The sequence below is a fragment of the Pseudorca crassidens genome, chromosome 17 (assembly GCF_039906515.1).
Source record: "Pseudorca crassidens isolate mPseCra1 chromosome 17, mPseCra1.hap1, whole genome shotgun sequence".
Lineage (NCBI taxonomy): Eukaryota > Metazoa > Chordata > Mammalia > Artiodactyla > Delphinidae > Pseudorca > Pseudorca crassidens.
The window spans coordinates 82,525,085-82,538,224 of NC_090312.1; the positions used below are offsets into that span (position 1 = coordinate 82,525,085).

General features: G+C 42.7%; 1 long non-coding RNA gene across 7 annotated transcripts in view; it reads left to right on the top strand.

Annotated features, from left to right (window-relative positions):
• LOC137210457 (uncharacterized) overlaps nt 1–13,140 on the top strand; it is a 78,215-nt gene that overhangs the window by 16,726 nt on the left and 48,349 nt on the right. The window contains exon 3 of one of the 7 annotated variants that reach the window (XR_010936531.1): nt 7,010–7,559. The exons of 4 other annotated variants lie outside the window; for them this stretch is intronic. This is a non-coding gene — a long non-coding RNA (uncharacterized lncRNA). 2 more of the 7 variants (XR_010936534.1, XR_010936530.1) reach the window with 2 other exon arrangements.

The following is a 13,140-nucleotide window of genomic DNA, read 5'->3' on the forward strand; positions in this document are numbered from 1 at the left end:
AAAAGTAAAAAACACATAGAAACAAAAAGCCCTGTGGCAAATACAACTTTTATCCTGTCTGCTATCAATTTGGAGAATGGTTTCTATAACTTCAACGTCTAAGTTTTCTCACTTTAATTTTTAATCAGCATTATTTTTATGTTTATACAGTAGACCGTGAACCAAAAATTAGAGCAGAAGTAGGTTGGTGCTTTTGAATAGAGCTACTAATTTAACGGTAAAATGAGATTTGCCTTAATAAAATTTTGATGAAAACATTTGAGTTCATGTACTCTGTTATAGAAGGAAAAATTTCAGGCTTTTGCCTGAAATATCTTATCGAAATTTCTGGATGCATTTGTAAGTGGAGGTTTTACCTTATTTTTTTTTTAACGTCTTTATTGGGGTATAATTGCTTTACAATGGTGTGTTAGTTTCTGCTTTATAGCAAAGTGAATCAGTTATACATATACATATGTTCCCATATCTCTTCCCTCTTGCGTCTCCCTCCCTCCCACCCTCCTTAACCTTATTTTTTAATTACCCCTTTGGTGTTTAACAGCCCTCACTCTCAGGAAAATAATTTAAATCTGCTTAACTACTTTCATGAAAGGTAAGCTGAGTTTCTCCTGGTTTATCTTCACTAAAATTATTTATTAGATCATACTTATTCTTGTCACCTAAGAAAATATGAAATTATTCCAAGGCAAACTGACCGAATGCACTTCCGATTCAAAATGCACTCATTCTTCCCTTATCTTTGAGTGACTCGGGTTAGTAGATAAGAAATGCAATGGCTGACGGTAGGCTGTCTGAAAGCAGGGCTTTCTCTCTCTCATCCACTGGTGTAACCAGCCATAGGGTTTAGAACAGCCCTAGTAATTGTCCAATTATACTTTTTGAACGAATGGATCAATCAAAGCAGGTTGTCTTTGCCTGTTTTGGCTGCTTAAATTAGAACACCACATACCAGGTGGCTTATAGACAACAGAAGTGTAGTTTTCACTTGGTGGCTGGGAAGCCCAAGATCGAAGTACCAGCAGCCTCGGTGTCCGGTGAGAGCCCAGTTCCTGGTTTATACAGTTCAAAGCCGAGTGTCCGCTACAACCTCACATGGCAGAAGGGTGAGGGATCTCTCAAGAGCTTCCTTTGTAAGGGCACTAATCCCAGCCCCTCCCAAAGGTCCCACCTCCACATACCATCACATTAGGGGCTAGGTTTCAACATACAAATTTTCAAGGGGCACAAACATTCAATCTATAGCACAGATCTTTCATAAAAGGCTGTTTCGTCGTAATTCTCTAGAAAGCAAACATTCAAGTAATAAAGCAAATAAGGGTAAATGTGGATGTTTATAGAGTGTTTCCAACTCAAATGAATCTCAGATAAGTAGATGATAGATAGGTCAATTGATAAATATTATGTTATAATAAAGTCATACCACGGTCCACACACCAAGTCTGATCAGGGTTGGGGAAAGAGAGGAACCTTTGGGGATGTTTAACCGATTAGTACATAAAACTAACTTTGACTTAGATCAGTTTTCCACGCTTTGGTGATACGATTCACCTACAGGCTTATTTAAAATATCTTCCCAGGCTCCTCCGTAAAAAGTCTGTTTGATTGTACCTGCAGGGATCCCAGGAGTCTGCATTTTTATAAGCTCAGCAAGTGATTTTTATAATTGGCTAAGAGAGCAAAGTGGCTCTGTTTTCATAGTTGCTGGGAAATAGTTAATACAAAAGCAAGAGAAAATATAAATAAGTATGAAATAACAGAGCTGCAACTGTAAAAATAAGAGCTGTAAAAAAATGTTCAGTAGCTGCCCCTTATCTGCATGGGATCTGTTCCAAGACACAGTGGATGGTACCGAACCCTCTATATATTGATGCTGTATCTTTTCCTATACATACATACCTGTGATAAAGTTTAATTTATAAGTTAGAAACAGATTAAGACCTCACAGATTTGAACTCCAGTAAGAAAGACTCAAATCAAAGTTTGGAGGGGATTTTGGGGGAAGTCCTGTTGGACACACACAGGCTGGAGCTCCCTGGGCTGTGCCCATGCAGCCTGTCCCCCAGGCACTGCGGGCCGTGGCTTGCTGGTGCAGGACCCGCTGAGTTATCTAAATTGTAAGGAATGACTCAGAGTGCAGGTCCCCCACTGGGACCCACTCAGGTCCCCCTTGAAGTTGGGCATGAGAGGCATGGGGGTGAAGAGAAAGAAAGCAATGGGTTACGACCAGTCTGGCTATAACTCTGCAAGAACCGTGGGTGTGGTCACCAGCAAGCAGAAGTCACTGGAATCAAATAGATACAAAGTCTCTGAGGTTTCAAAGATGGCCGTACAGCTCCCAGCCACAGGTGGGGCTCGTTGAGAGGCACACTCTGAGTTTACAGGGAGCCCCTGCCTTCCCCCACCCCAGGGGAAGGGAAGGGAGGAAACAGGACTCACAGAGGACAAGCCTGGCTCCGACACAGCCTCAGTGGTGGCTTCAGCCAGCCCATGGGGGCTCTGAAGCTGGCGTGATGGTGGAGGAATTGGTACCCTTGCACTGGCCGTAGGGACATGGCTGCACCAGGAAGGGCAGCTCAGGGCTAACTGATGCTGAGGGCTAACTGCTGCATCATTCCCGGTTACCAGGAAAATCAGTCCTTCAGTTCTAGATGGAGGTCCGGGCAGTGCCTGCCAGGGTCTACTTTACCAGGAAGCCACAGTCTAGACTAAAAGAACCTGTGACTGGTTGAGCCGTAAAATGACCCTTGAATCCCAGCCTACATGGGCAGGAAATGAGCTCAAGTCCACAGGGAGGGGAAATTCCAGTTCCGAGATTGAGTAGATGTACGTTTCCCTACTGTTCCCACTGAGTATAACTAAAAACCTTGGACGTTACATAAAGCATACATAAGAAAACTCAAAAATGTAGAGAGCAAGCAGACCAGCTAGGGACCTTTTGACTTGAGGAGCACAGGGCAGTTCCCTGGCTTTTCTTCTTGCCTCACCTGTGGAGCCAAAGAAACAGGCAGCCTGGAAACACCAAGAGGTGCAGATCCAAAAAGTCCCCCCACCCCACCAAGTAAAAGATCTGCTCTCTCTTGTTAAAGGACAAGGAAAACTGTGATCTCTAAGGACAGAAACTTTTAGACAATAATCATTCTACTCTAGCCAAACACCGCAGGAAAAGGAAAGCGAGGAACTCAGCTTCCTGGTCCCCACCAGCCTGTGACCGGGCACCCCTCATCCCCACAGTGCGAGAACCAGGGACTTTCATGACTGCGTGCAGGTCATGAGACCCCAACACAGTGTCCCTGGACCCCACGAGGGGAGACTTGGCGTTCAGCCCGACCCAGCAGTAACCAGGAGACCCAAACCCTTTGGGAGACCAAATGGGGAGTTTGGACTTCTTCCTCTGCTGGCAGTGTCAAGGAGATGCACCCCCCCCTTTTTCTTGCCAGAGAAGTGTCAGAAAAAAAACAACTAAAACCCAAAGCTTAAATAAGATCCAGAGTTTCATAATATAATACAAAAATGTCCAGCTTTCAATAGAAACTTACTCATCACACCAAGAACAAGGTCTCAAGCTGAAAGAACAAAAGACAGTAAGTGGAAGCCAGCAGCACAGCGACAGAGATATTAGAATCAGCCTACAAAGAACAGGCAGCCGCGATAAAGATAATTCCAGGAGCAATCACAAGACACTTGAAATAAGAGAAAAACAGAAAGCCTCGGCAGAGAAAAGCAGCCCAGTGGGAATTTTAAAACCGAAATAAATACAATAATGGAAATAAAAAGCGCTGTTGATGGGCTCAACAACAGACAGGAGGGGACAAAGGAAAGAACCGGTACACGGTAAAATGGAAAATTAGAAAATTTCTAATCTGAACAAAAGAGAGAAAATAGGTTGAAAGATAAACAAACAGGGGAGTGGTAAATCAGAAACTTGGGATGAACACACACACACACACACACACGTACACTACTATATATAAGATAGATAAACAACACGGACCTACTGTATAGCACAGGGAACTCTACTCAATATTCTATGATAACGTATATCTAAAAGAAAAGAATCTAAAAAAGAATGAATATAGGTATATGTATAACTGAATCACTTTGCAGTACCCCTGAAACCAACACAACATTGTAAATCAACTATACTCCAATAAACTTTAAAAAATTAACGTTAAAAAATTGTTTTAAGTAATAATAAATAAATAAATAAACAGAGCCTCAGGGCCCTTCTCCCTGTGGGATAAGAACTACAGCTCCGCACAGCACAGGGAGATCAGCTCGGTGCTTTGTGACCACCTAGAGGGGTGGGATAGGGAGAGTGGGAGGGAGACGCAAGAGGGAGGGGATGTGGGGATATACGTGTGCATACAGCTGATTCCCTTTGTTATACAGCAGAAACTAACACTCCATTGTAAAGCAATTATCCTCCAATAAAGATGTTAAAAAAAAAAGTTAAAAATAAAAAATCACTACAGCCCTTACATTCCCATCACCTAGTCTCAGAAAGGAGAGAAGAAAGACGTGGGGCTGGAAAAGTACTCAGATAAGTAACGGCTAAAGCCAAGCGGGCAGATCATTGGACCCTCAGAATATTTGGTCGCTCTCTGGTACAGGTCCGCAGTGCAGCACGTACGGACTCACAAATCACGACAGACGATGAGTGATGCTTGGCTCTGCCTCAGGTGGCGCTGGTGGGAATGACTGGTGGTGATCGACACGCACACTTCGTGTACAAGAAGGACGTAATGAGTCAATGCCTCTCTCCTACAATTTGACTTTTATGATCTGTAATCTACTTTTTGGCCTTGAAAACAGCTGCTTCCCCCTCGCCGTCTTTCACTGTTTCATACATTCCAGTCAAGGTAGAAAGAAGACAGCAACCCGGTGGTCAGAGGGAGCCAGGAGCAGAAGCGCCATGACGCGGCTTCCGGCTCAGGAGCCGTCCGAGCGCTGACCTCACGGGCGGTGACCCTGGGCAAATCGCTGAACATTTCTGAGCCTCCGTTCCCTCATCCTTAACATGGGCACCATCAGAATGCCAACCTCGCTGGACAGCTGTGCAGGTTAGATGAGACAGTGAAAATTCTCACTGTGATCAGCTCCAGCAGTCAGGTCTATGAGAGGAAGGTACAGTGTTGGAGCTCGTTATTCATTCATTCATTCTTACTCCCCGGCTGCATCCTGGAGGAGCTCACAGTCTCGTCAGGGACCCGGACAAACAGACAGGCACGGTGATGAGCGCTGGAATAAGACACGGGCGTGGCTAGAGCCCCAGGCAGGGACCCACCGGAAGGGCTAGAAATTCTATGTGGAGCCGCTCCTTGAACTGGCACAGCAAGGTGGGGGGCGGCACTCTCCATGTCGGGAGCAGAATGGGTCAAAGCAAGAGAGAGCGTGGACGCACAGGGAAGTGGAGGGATTTGGCTTGGCCAGAGAGTGGGAATACCAGTGGGAGAGAGGCCAGAGGTGAAGGGCTTTCATGCAGTGACGAGGGATGGTGTTCCTTAGGCAAAGGCAAGGAGCTTTTGTATTGTGAATATTGTGAATCAACTATACTTCAATTTAAAAAGGAAATATATTTAAATTCTTATATTAAATTTCAGTAAATTATATGCTTCCAAAAGCTCTTGGTGTTGCATTTGTCTTCAGATCGCTTGGTCTGTGGGTTCACCTTTTTGATAATTGCTGGCATTTCTCTGAAGGTTACAAAGGAAAAAAGTTCTTAAAAAGTTGATGAGTCTGTCTTCTGGGGCTCCAAAGGGAAATTGAGACTGTCGGTAGTTTAATGACAGTCTAGCTGCCCTGTACAAGGACAATAAAAATCATGTGCTTCCCTCATCAGACAGGTTTTGACTGGTTACCTGCTGCCCTTCCAAGGAGCTCTGAAGCAATCAGGGAGCCTGTATCAAGCAGAACGTTCATCTCTGATCCGTCAAGTGGCTACCATTAAGCACATATCTTGACATTTACTTTAAAGGTGGTACCCACAGCATCCTGTCACTCATTTGATCAAAACCTGCTCTAAAGGGTTTATTTTAACGGCACACATTGGCCTTAGCATCCAGCACTTCCCTGTTTCAGACTCACAGATGGGGAAAAGGTAAAGGACATCTGGCTTCTTTATAATTTAATTCGAGTCAGCAATCATTTATTCAGTGCTCACTGTTGCAGCCTCCAGCCCACGTAGGTCTCTTTCCCCAGCTCCTTCTTACCTCTCACCAGACTCCCCCATCAAAGTGCTGCTCTTTCTATCCTCTTAACTTAATGGAACCACCATTTAAAGGATCATCATTTTAGACCCACAGGCGTGGAAAACAGACTCGTGGTTGCCAAGGGGGATGGAGTGGAGGAGAAATGGATTGGGAGTTTGGGATTAGCAGATGCAAATTATTATATGTAGGATGGATAAACAACAAGGTCCTTACTGTATAGCGCAGGGAACTATATTCAATATCCTGTAATAAACCATTATGAAAAAGAATATATATATATGTATAACTGAATCACGTTGCTGTACAGCAGAAATTAACACATTGTCAATCAAAGTATACGTCCATAAAATAAATTTTTAAAAAATGATCCTTGTTTACTTCACTCCCCCCTCTCTGTCTATATCTAATCAATTATCAAAATGTGCTGATTTTCTCAAATGTCTTGCCTTCTCTCCAGCCAACTACCCACTCTCAGGCTGGGTCTGTTGCAAAAGCTTTATGATCCTTCTTGGTACTGTCAGACTAGACCTGCTGGATTCTGGCCTTAGCACTAGTCTCAGGTCATCAGTACAACCCCACCTCTGCCCCTGCCACTGTCCTCGGCACCCTTTCTCGGTGCAGGGCAGTTTCCCGGCAGGTAACACCTCCTTGACGGGAACCCGACCCGTAAGTCACATCATTTTACTGCTTCCAGCCTGCACCACAGAAAGGCTTGTCATTTTCTGTACAAATCATGCTGCTTTTTGTCTCATTTATTGGTTCATATAAGAAATATTTATTAAGGTACCTGCTCTCTGCAGGTCTGGAAATGTAATGGCGAACCGAATGTCTACACAAGGTTACAGTCTGTTGGATGCCTCTGGAAATCCCAACTCCTCACCACAAATCATGGGTCTTACTCGTTGCTGGGCATCACCTTCTAGAAGAGACTTCTGACCAACCAGGCTCCCCGCCCCCACCTGCTTCACACCTGTCTCTTCCCCCGACTGCTTCTTTCTGCACATGTGAATACAAGAACAAATAGAGCTGCTCTGCAAGACCTTATAATCCGTGAGAGAAGATGAGAAATATGTGCATGTCCCCATAAAAATGCAGAGAACAGTCAGAGAAACACAGCCTCCCTGTACTAGATAACAGAGAGATTCCCTCAAGAAACATGCCCTGGGCACCTGGTGTGAAGCATCTCCTGGTGCTTGGTGACAAGAAGAGTAGGCAGCAGCCCATACATCCGAGGAAATCACAGACTGACGTGGGGTTCAGAAGTTTTCATAGGGAGGAAGCATTTGAGATGGAGAGAATTTCCAGAAAGGAGAGTGAGGAAAGGGTGAGCAGTGTGGGCGTCAACAACTGGTGAGTGGTCCGTGGCAGGGGCAGACCAGGCTGGGGTTGCTGCAGGGATTAATTTCCCTGGAAGGGGAAAGGATAGCCAGAGAATTGATGTCTTAAACAAGTAACCAATCTTTTAGGAGAAGGTGTAACCTCAAATTGACTATATTTGTTTGATTCTGTTTGCATTTAAGTTTTCTGAGTCACGAGGGGATAGTCACAATTAAGAGTGTGTGTCCAGGCAACAGCTAGGGATGTCAACTTACCGTGAATCATTCAATAATTTACTAGTTCAATCTGAGTTTCAAAACATTTTTTTTCTTCTCTCTGTGCGCCAAGCATGGATTTAATACACAATTACTGATGAATTTATTTTAGTTCTAGTAATATAGATCATACGCTTTCTGAGTCATGTAGTTTCATCCTTTTTTTTAATTTTTATTTTTTGCGGTACGCGGGCCTCTCACTGCTGTGGCCTCTCCCGTTGCGGAGCACAGGCTCCGGACACGCAGGCTCAGCGGCCATGGCTCACGGGCCCAGCCGCTCCGCGGCATGTGGGATCTTCCCGGACCAGGGCACGAACCCGTGTCCCCTGCATTGGCAGGCGGACTCTCAACCACTGCACCACCAGGGAAGCCCATCCTTTTTTTTTTAATCTTTAAATTTGATTTGTTTAAAAGTTAAAGAGGGGTGGAGTCAAGATGGCGGTGTGGGAAGATGCGGAGTTAGCTTCTCCCCACAATTAGGGTGCCCGCCGGCCGCTGGGGGGAGACTCTGACCCCCAAGGAGTCGGGAGGAACCCCAAAGTGAACCAGTAGGGTATAGGGGGAGTGAGGGGGGAGGAGGAGTGGAGGCCAGGCAAGATCCACGTCCCTGAGGCGGGGGAGGTCAGGAGAGGCATGTGGGAGGGGCCATCCAAGAGGAGCAGGAGAGGGGCATAGCCCCGCCCACTCAGGCCAGGGGGGCTGCTGAGCTCGCAGGCGGGTCCCCTGCCCTCCAAGCCCTGACCCGCACCGCATTGGTCCTGGGGGCATAAGAGGGAAGCCAGGGAGATCAGGAGAGGCAGGTGGGAGGGGCCCTCCCAGACCGGAGGAGCAGAAGCAGAGAGGAGGGTATCTGCCCCGAGCACTCGAGCCCAGGAAGCCTGCTGGGCTCGCAGGTGAGTCCCCCGCCCTCTGAGACCAGGGTGGGGGGCACCCTGAGCCCCTTCTGCTCCTTGGGCCTAAGCCCCACTGCCCGCAGCCCCCAGGGCCTTTTCCAGCTCTGTGGGTCCTGAGCATTGGCCCCACCCACCCCCCAAATCTCGCCATTGCTTAGGCCCCGCCCTCCACAGCCAAGACCTTCCCCCCCACCTTTTTTTTCTTTTCCCTCCTCCTCTTTTTTTACTGTTGTGGTACTGATGTACCTTTTGGTTGTTGATTGATTGGTTGGTTGATTCATCTATATTTTTATTTTCACATTCTTACTAACATATCTGTTAGTTTCCTAGTCTAATTTTATTTTTTACTTTGTTATTGTTCTTTTTTTTTTTTTTTTGCCACCCCACGTAGCTTGTGGGATCTTGGGTCACGACCCAGGTGTCTGGCTGAAGCTCCTGCAGTGAGAGCTCCAAGTCCAAACCACTGGACTAACAGAGAACCTTAGACCCCAGAGAATATTCATCAGAGTGAGGTCTCACAGAGATCCTCATCTTAGCACCAAGACCCAGCTCCACCCAACAGCCTACAAACTCCAGTGTTGGAAACCTCAGGCCAAACAACCAGTAAGACAGGAACACAATCCCACACATTAAAAAAAAAAAAAAAAAAAAAGATGGCAAAAAAATGTCACAGATGAAGGAGCACAGTAAAAACCTACAAGACCAAATAAATGCAGAGGAAATAGGCAATCTACCTGAAAAACAATTCAGAGTAATGATAGTAAAGGTGATCTAGAATCTCGGAAATAGAATGGAAACACATATTGAGAAAATACAAGAAATGTTTAACAAAGATCTACAAGAACTAAAGAACAAACAAACAGAGATGAACAACACAATAAATGAAATGAAAAATACACCACACGGAATCAATAACAGAATAACTGAGGCAGAGGAACGAATAAGTGAGCTGGAAGACAAAATGGTGGAAATAACTGCCAAGGAGCAGAATAAAGAGAAAAGAATGAAAAGAATTGAAGACGATCTCAGAGACCTCGGGGACAACACTAAATGCACCAACATTTGAATTATAGGGGTCTCAGAAGAAGAAGAGTAAAAGAAAGGGTCTGAGAAAAAGTTTGAAGAGATTATAGTTGAAAACTTCCCTAACATCAGAAAGGAAATAGTCACCCAAGTTCAGGAAGCACAGAGAGTCCCATACAGGATAAACCCTAGGAAAAACACACTAAGACACATATTAATCAAACTAACAAAAATTAAATACAAAGAAAAAAATATTAAAAGCAGCAAGGGAAAAATAAAAAATAACATATAAAGGAATCCCCATAAGGTTATCAGCTGATTTTTCAGCAGAAACTCTGCAGGCCAGAAGGGAGTGACAGGACATATTGAAAGTGATGAAAGGGGAAACCCTACAACCAAGATTACTCTATCCAGCAAGGATCTCATTCAGATTCAATGGAGAAATTAAAACCTTTATAGAAAAGCAAAAGTTAAGAGAACTCAGCACCACTAAACCAGCTTTACAACAAATGCTAAAGGAACTTCTCTGGCAGGAAATACAAAAGAAGGAAAAGACCTACAAAAACAACCCAAAACAATTAAGAAAATGGTAATAGGAACATACATATCAATAATTATCTTAAATGTAAATGTATTAGATGCTACAACCAAAAAACATAGACTGGCTGAATGGATACAAAAACAAGACCCGTATACTTGCTGTCTACAAGAGACACACTTCAGACCTAGGGACACATACAGACTGAAAGTGAGAGGAAAAAGATGCATGGAAAAAGATATTCCATGCAAGTGGAAATCGAAAGAAAGCTGGAGTAGCAATTCTCATTTCAGAAAAAATAGACTAAAATAAAGACTATTAGAAGAGACAAAGAAGGTCACTACATAACAATCAAGGGATCAATCCAAGAAGAAGATATAACAATTGTAAATATTTATGCACCCAACATAGAAGCACCTCAATAAAAGTGGCAAATGCTAACAGCCATAAAAGGGGAAATCGACAGTAACACAATAATAGTAGGGGTCTTTAACACCCCACTTTCACCAATGGACAGATCATCCAAAACGAAAATAAATAAGGAAACACAAGCTTTAAATGACACATTAAACAAAATGGACTTAATTGATATTTATAGGACGTTCCATCCAAAATCAACAGAATACACATTTTTTTTACCTTTATGGTAAATTTATTTATTTTTTATTTTTGAATTTTATTTTATTTATTTTTTTATACTGCAGGTCCTTATTAGTGATCAATTTTATACACATCAGTGTATACATATCAATCCCAATCGCCCAATTCATCACACCACCACCAGCACCCCCCCACCGCTTTCCCCCCTTGGTGTCCATACGTTTATTCTGTACATCTGTGTCTCAATTTCTGCCCTCCAAACCGGTTCATCTGTACCATTTATCTAGGTTCCACATATATGTGCTAACATACGATATTTGCTTTTCTCTTTCTGACTTACTTCACTCTGTATGACAGTCTCTAGTTCCATCCACGTCTCTACAAATGACCCAATTTTGTTCCGTTTTATGGCTGAGTAATATTCCATTGTATATATGTGCCACATCTTCTTTATCCATTCGTCTGTCAATGGGCATGTAGGTTGCTTCCATGACCTGGCTATTGTAAATAGTGCGGCAATGCACATTGGGGTGCATGTGACTTTTTTTTTTTTTTTTATTAATAATATTGTAGTGTTTTTATTCCAGTCTCCATTCTGTGTGTTTATATGTTTTATAATAATGGGATTGTCTTGTTTCTTGGCCAATTCCATATATCATTAAATATTAAAAGTATTTTTAAAAGAATTATTCCATTGTATTGACATGCCATAATTTTAATAAACTTTCAATTGATATAATATATACAATAACCTGTACAAATCATAAGCATACAAGTAGATGGATTTTTATAAAGTGAATACCTGTGTGACCAACATCCACATCAAGATAAAGATCATTACCAGTACCAAGGTTTCTCTTGTACCCATTCTCGGTCATCAACCCATGCCATAATCCCTATTATAATTTCTATCACTATAGACCTCTCCCCTTTCCCTCTTGACTTTTTTACTTCAGAAACTTCAAAAAAACTTTACAAAAATAATATTACAACAAATCAAACAACATGGTTGTACAAAATAGTTAATTCAATTTCATCACTAAGCTTACCTCCCTGACAGAATCAGTTTTAACAGTTTGATATGAATCCTTCTACACCTTTCTCTATTCTCAAACATACACATAGCTCTGGTTTGTTTTTTAGGATCATGCCACATACTACACTCTATTAACTAAAAACTTTAAAACACATAATATCGCATGGCCATCATTCCAGGCCACTACATATAGATTTAACTTTTCACTTTTTAATAGTTGCACATTGGTCTTTAGAATGGATAGAACATAACTTGTTCAACTATTTCCTGATTGGCTTCCAGGTTTCTTCTACTTTTTTGTGACTACAAACAACAAGGCAAAACACATTCTTGTACTAATGTCCCCCTACCCAGTAATGGCAACCCAGTGCGATTATTAGGCCAAAAGTATGTGTATTTAAAAATTTCTAATAGTTATTACCAGGTTACTTTCCAAAAACAGTTGCAATCCACACTCACCAATAATATGTTTCCCATATATCCACCAGCACGTTCTTTTAATTTTGGTTAATCTAATGGGTGAATATTTTAAATTTCTCCTGTTCCTGGACGGGGGAGGGAGTGGGTGAAGAGGGGGTGAGGAACCTTAAAGTCTGAGCCTTAGTTATGAGCTGAGCTGCTACCATGCATATCCCACCTGTTGAGGTGACAACTGGATACCTACTTAACTCCTTAGCTGCCTTTCTGAAAAAGAAACTAATGCCAGGGGCCAAGAGCAGCCAAGTCCAAAAGATACCTTCATCATACCTATCCTGAGGATGGCTGCCCCATATCATTACCATGCTTCCTTCTTTATCCCTGCATCAAATAAACAGAAGTCTTTTTCTTTTTGAATAGCTTAGTATTTTTTTTTTTTTACAGGCATACCTTGTTTTATTGCACTTTGCTTTTTGTGCTTTGAAGATAATGCATTTTTTTACATATTTAAGATTTGTGGCAATCCTGCCTCAAGCCAACACCATTTGCTCACTTCATCTCTGTGTCACATTTTGGTGATTCTCACAATATTTCAAACTCCTATTATACTGGTTATGGTATTCTGTGATCAGTGATCTTTAATGTTACTATGGCAAAAAGGTTACAACTCACTGAAGACTCAGATGATGGTTAGCATTTTCTAACAATAAAAGTATGTTTTAATTAAGGTATGTACATTGTATATTTTTAGACATAATGCTATTGCACACTTCATAGACTACAGGATAGTATAAACATAATTTTTATATGCACCAGAAAACCTGGTGGCGCA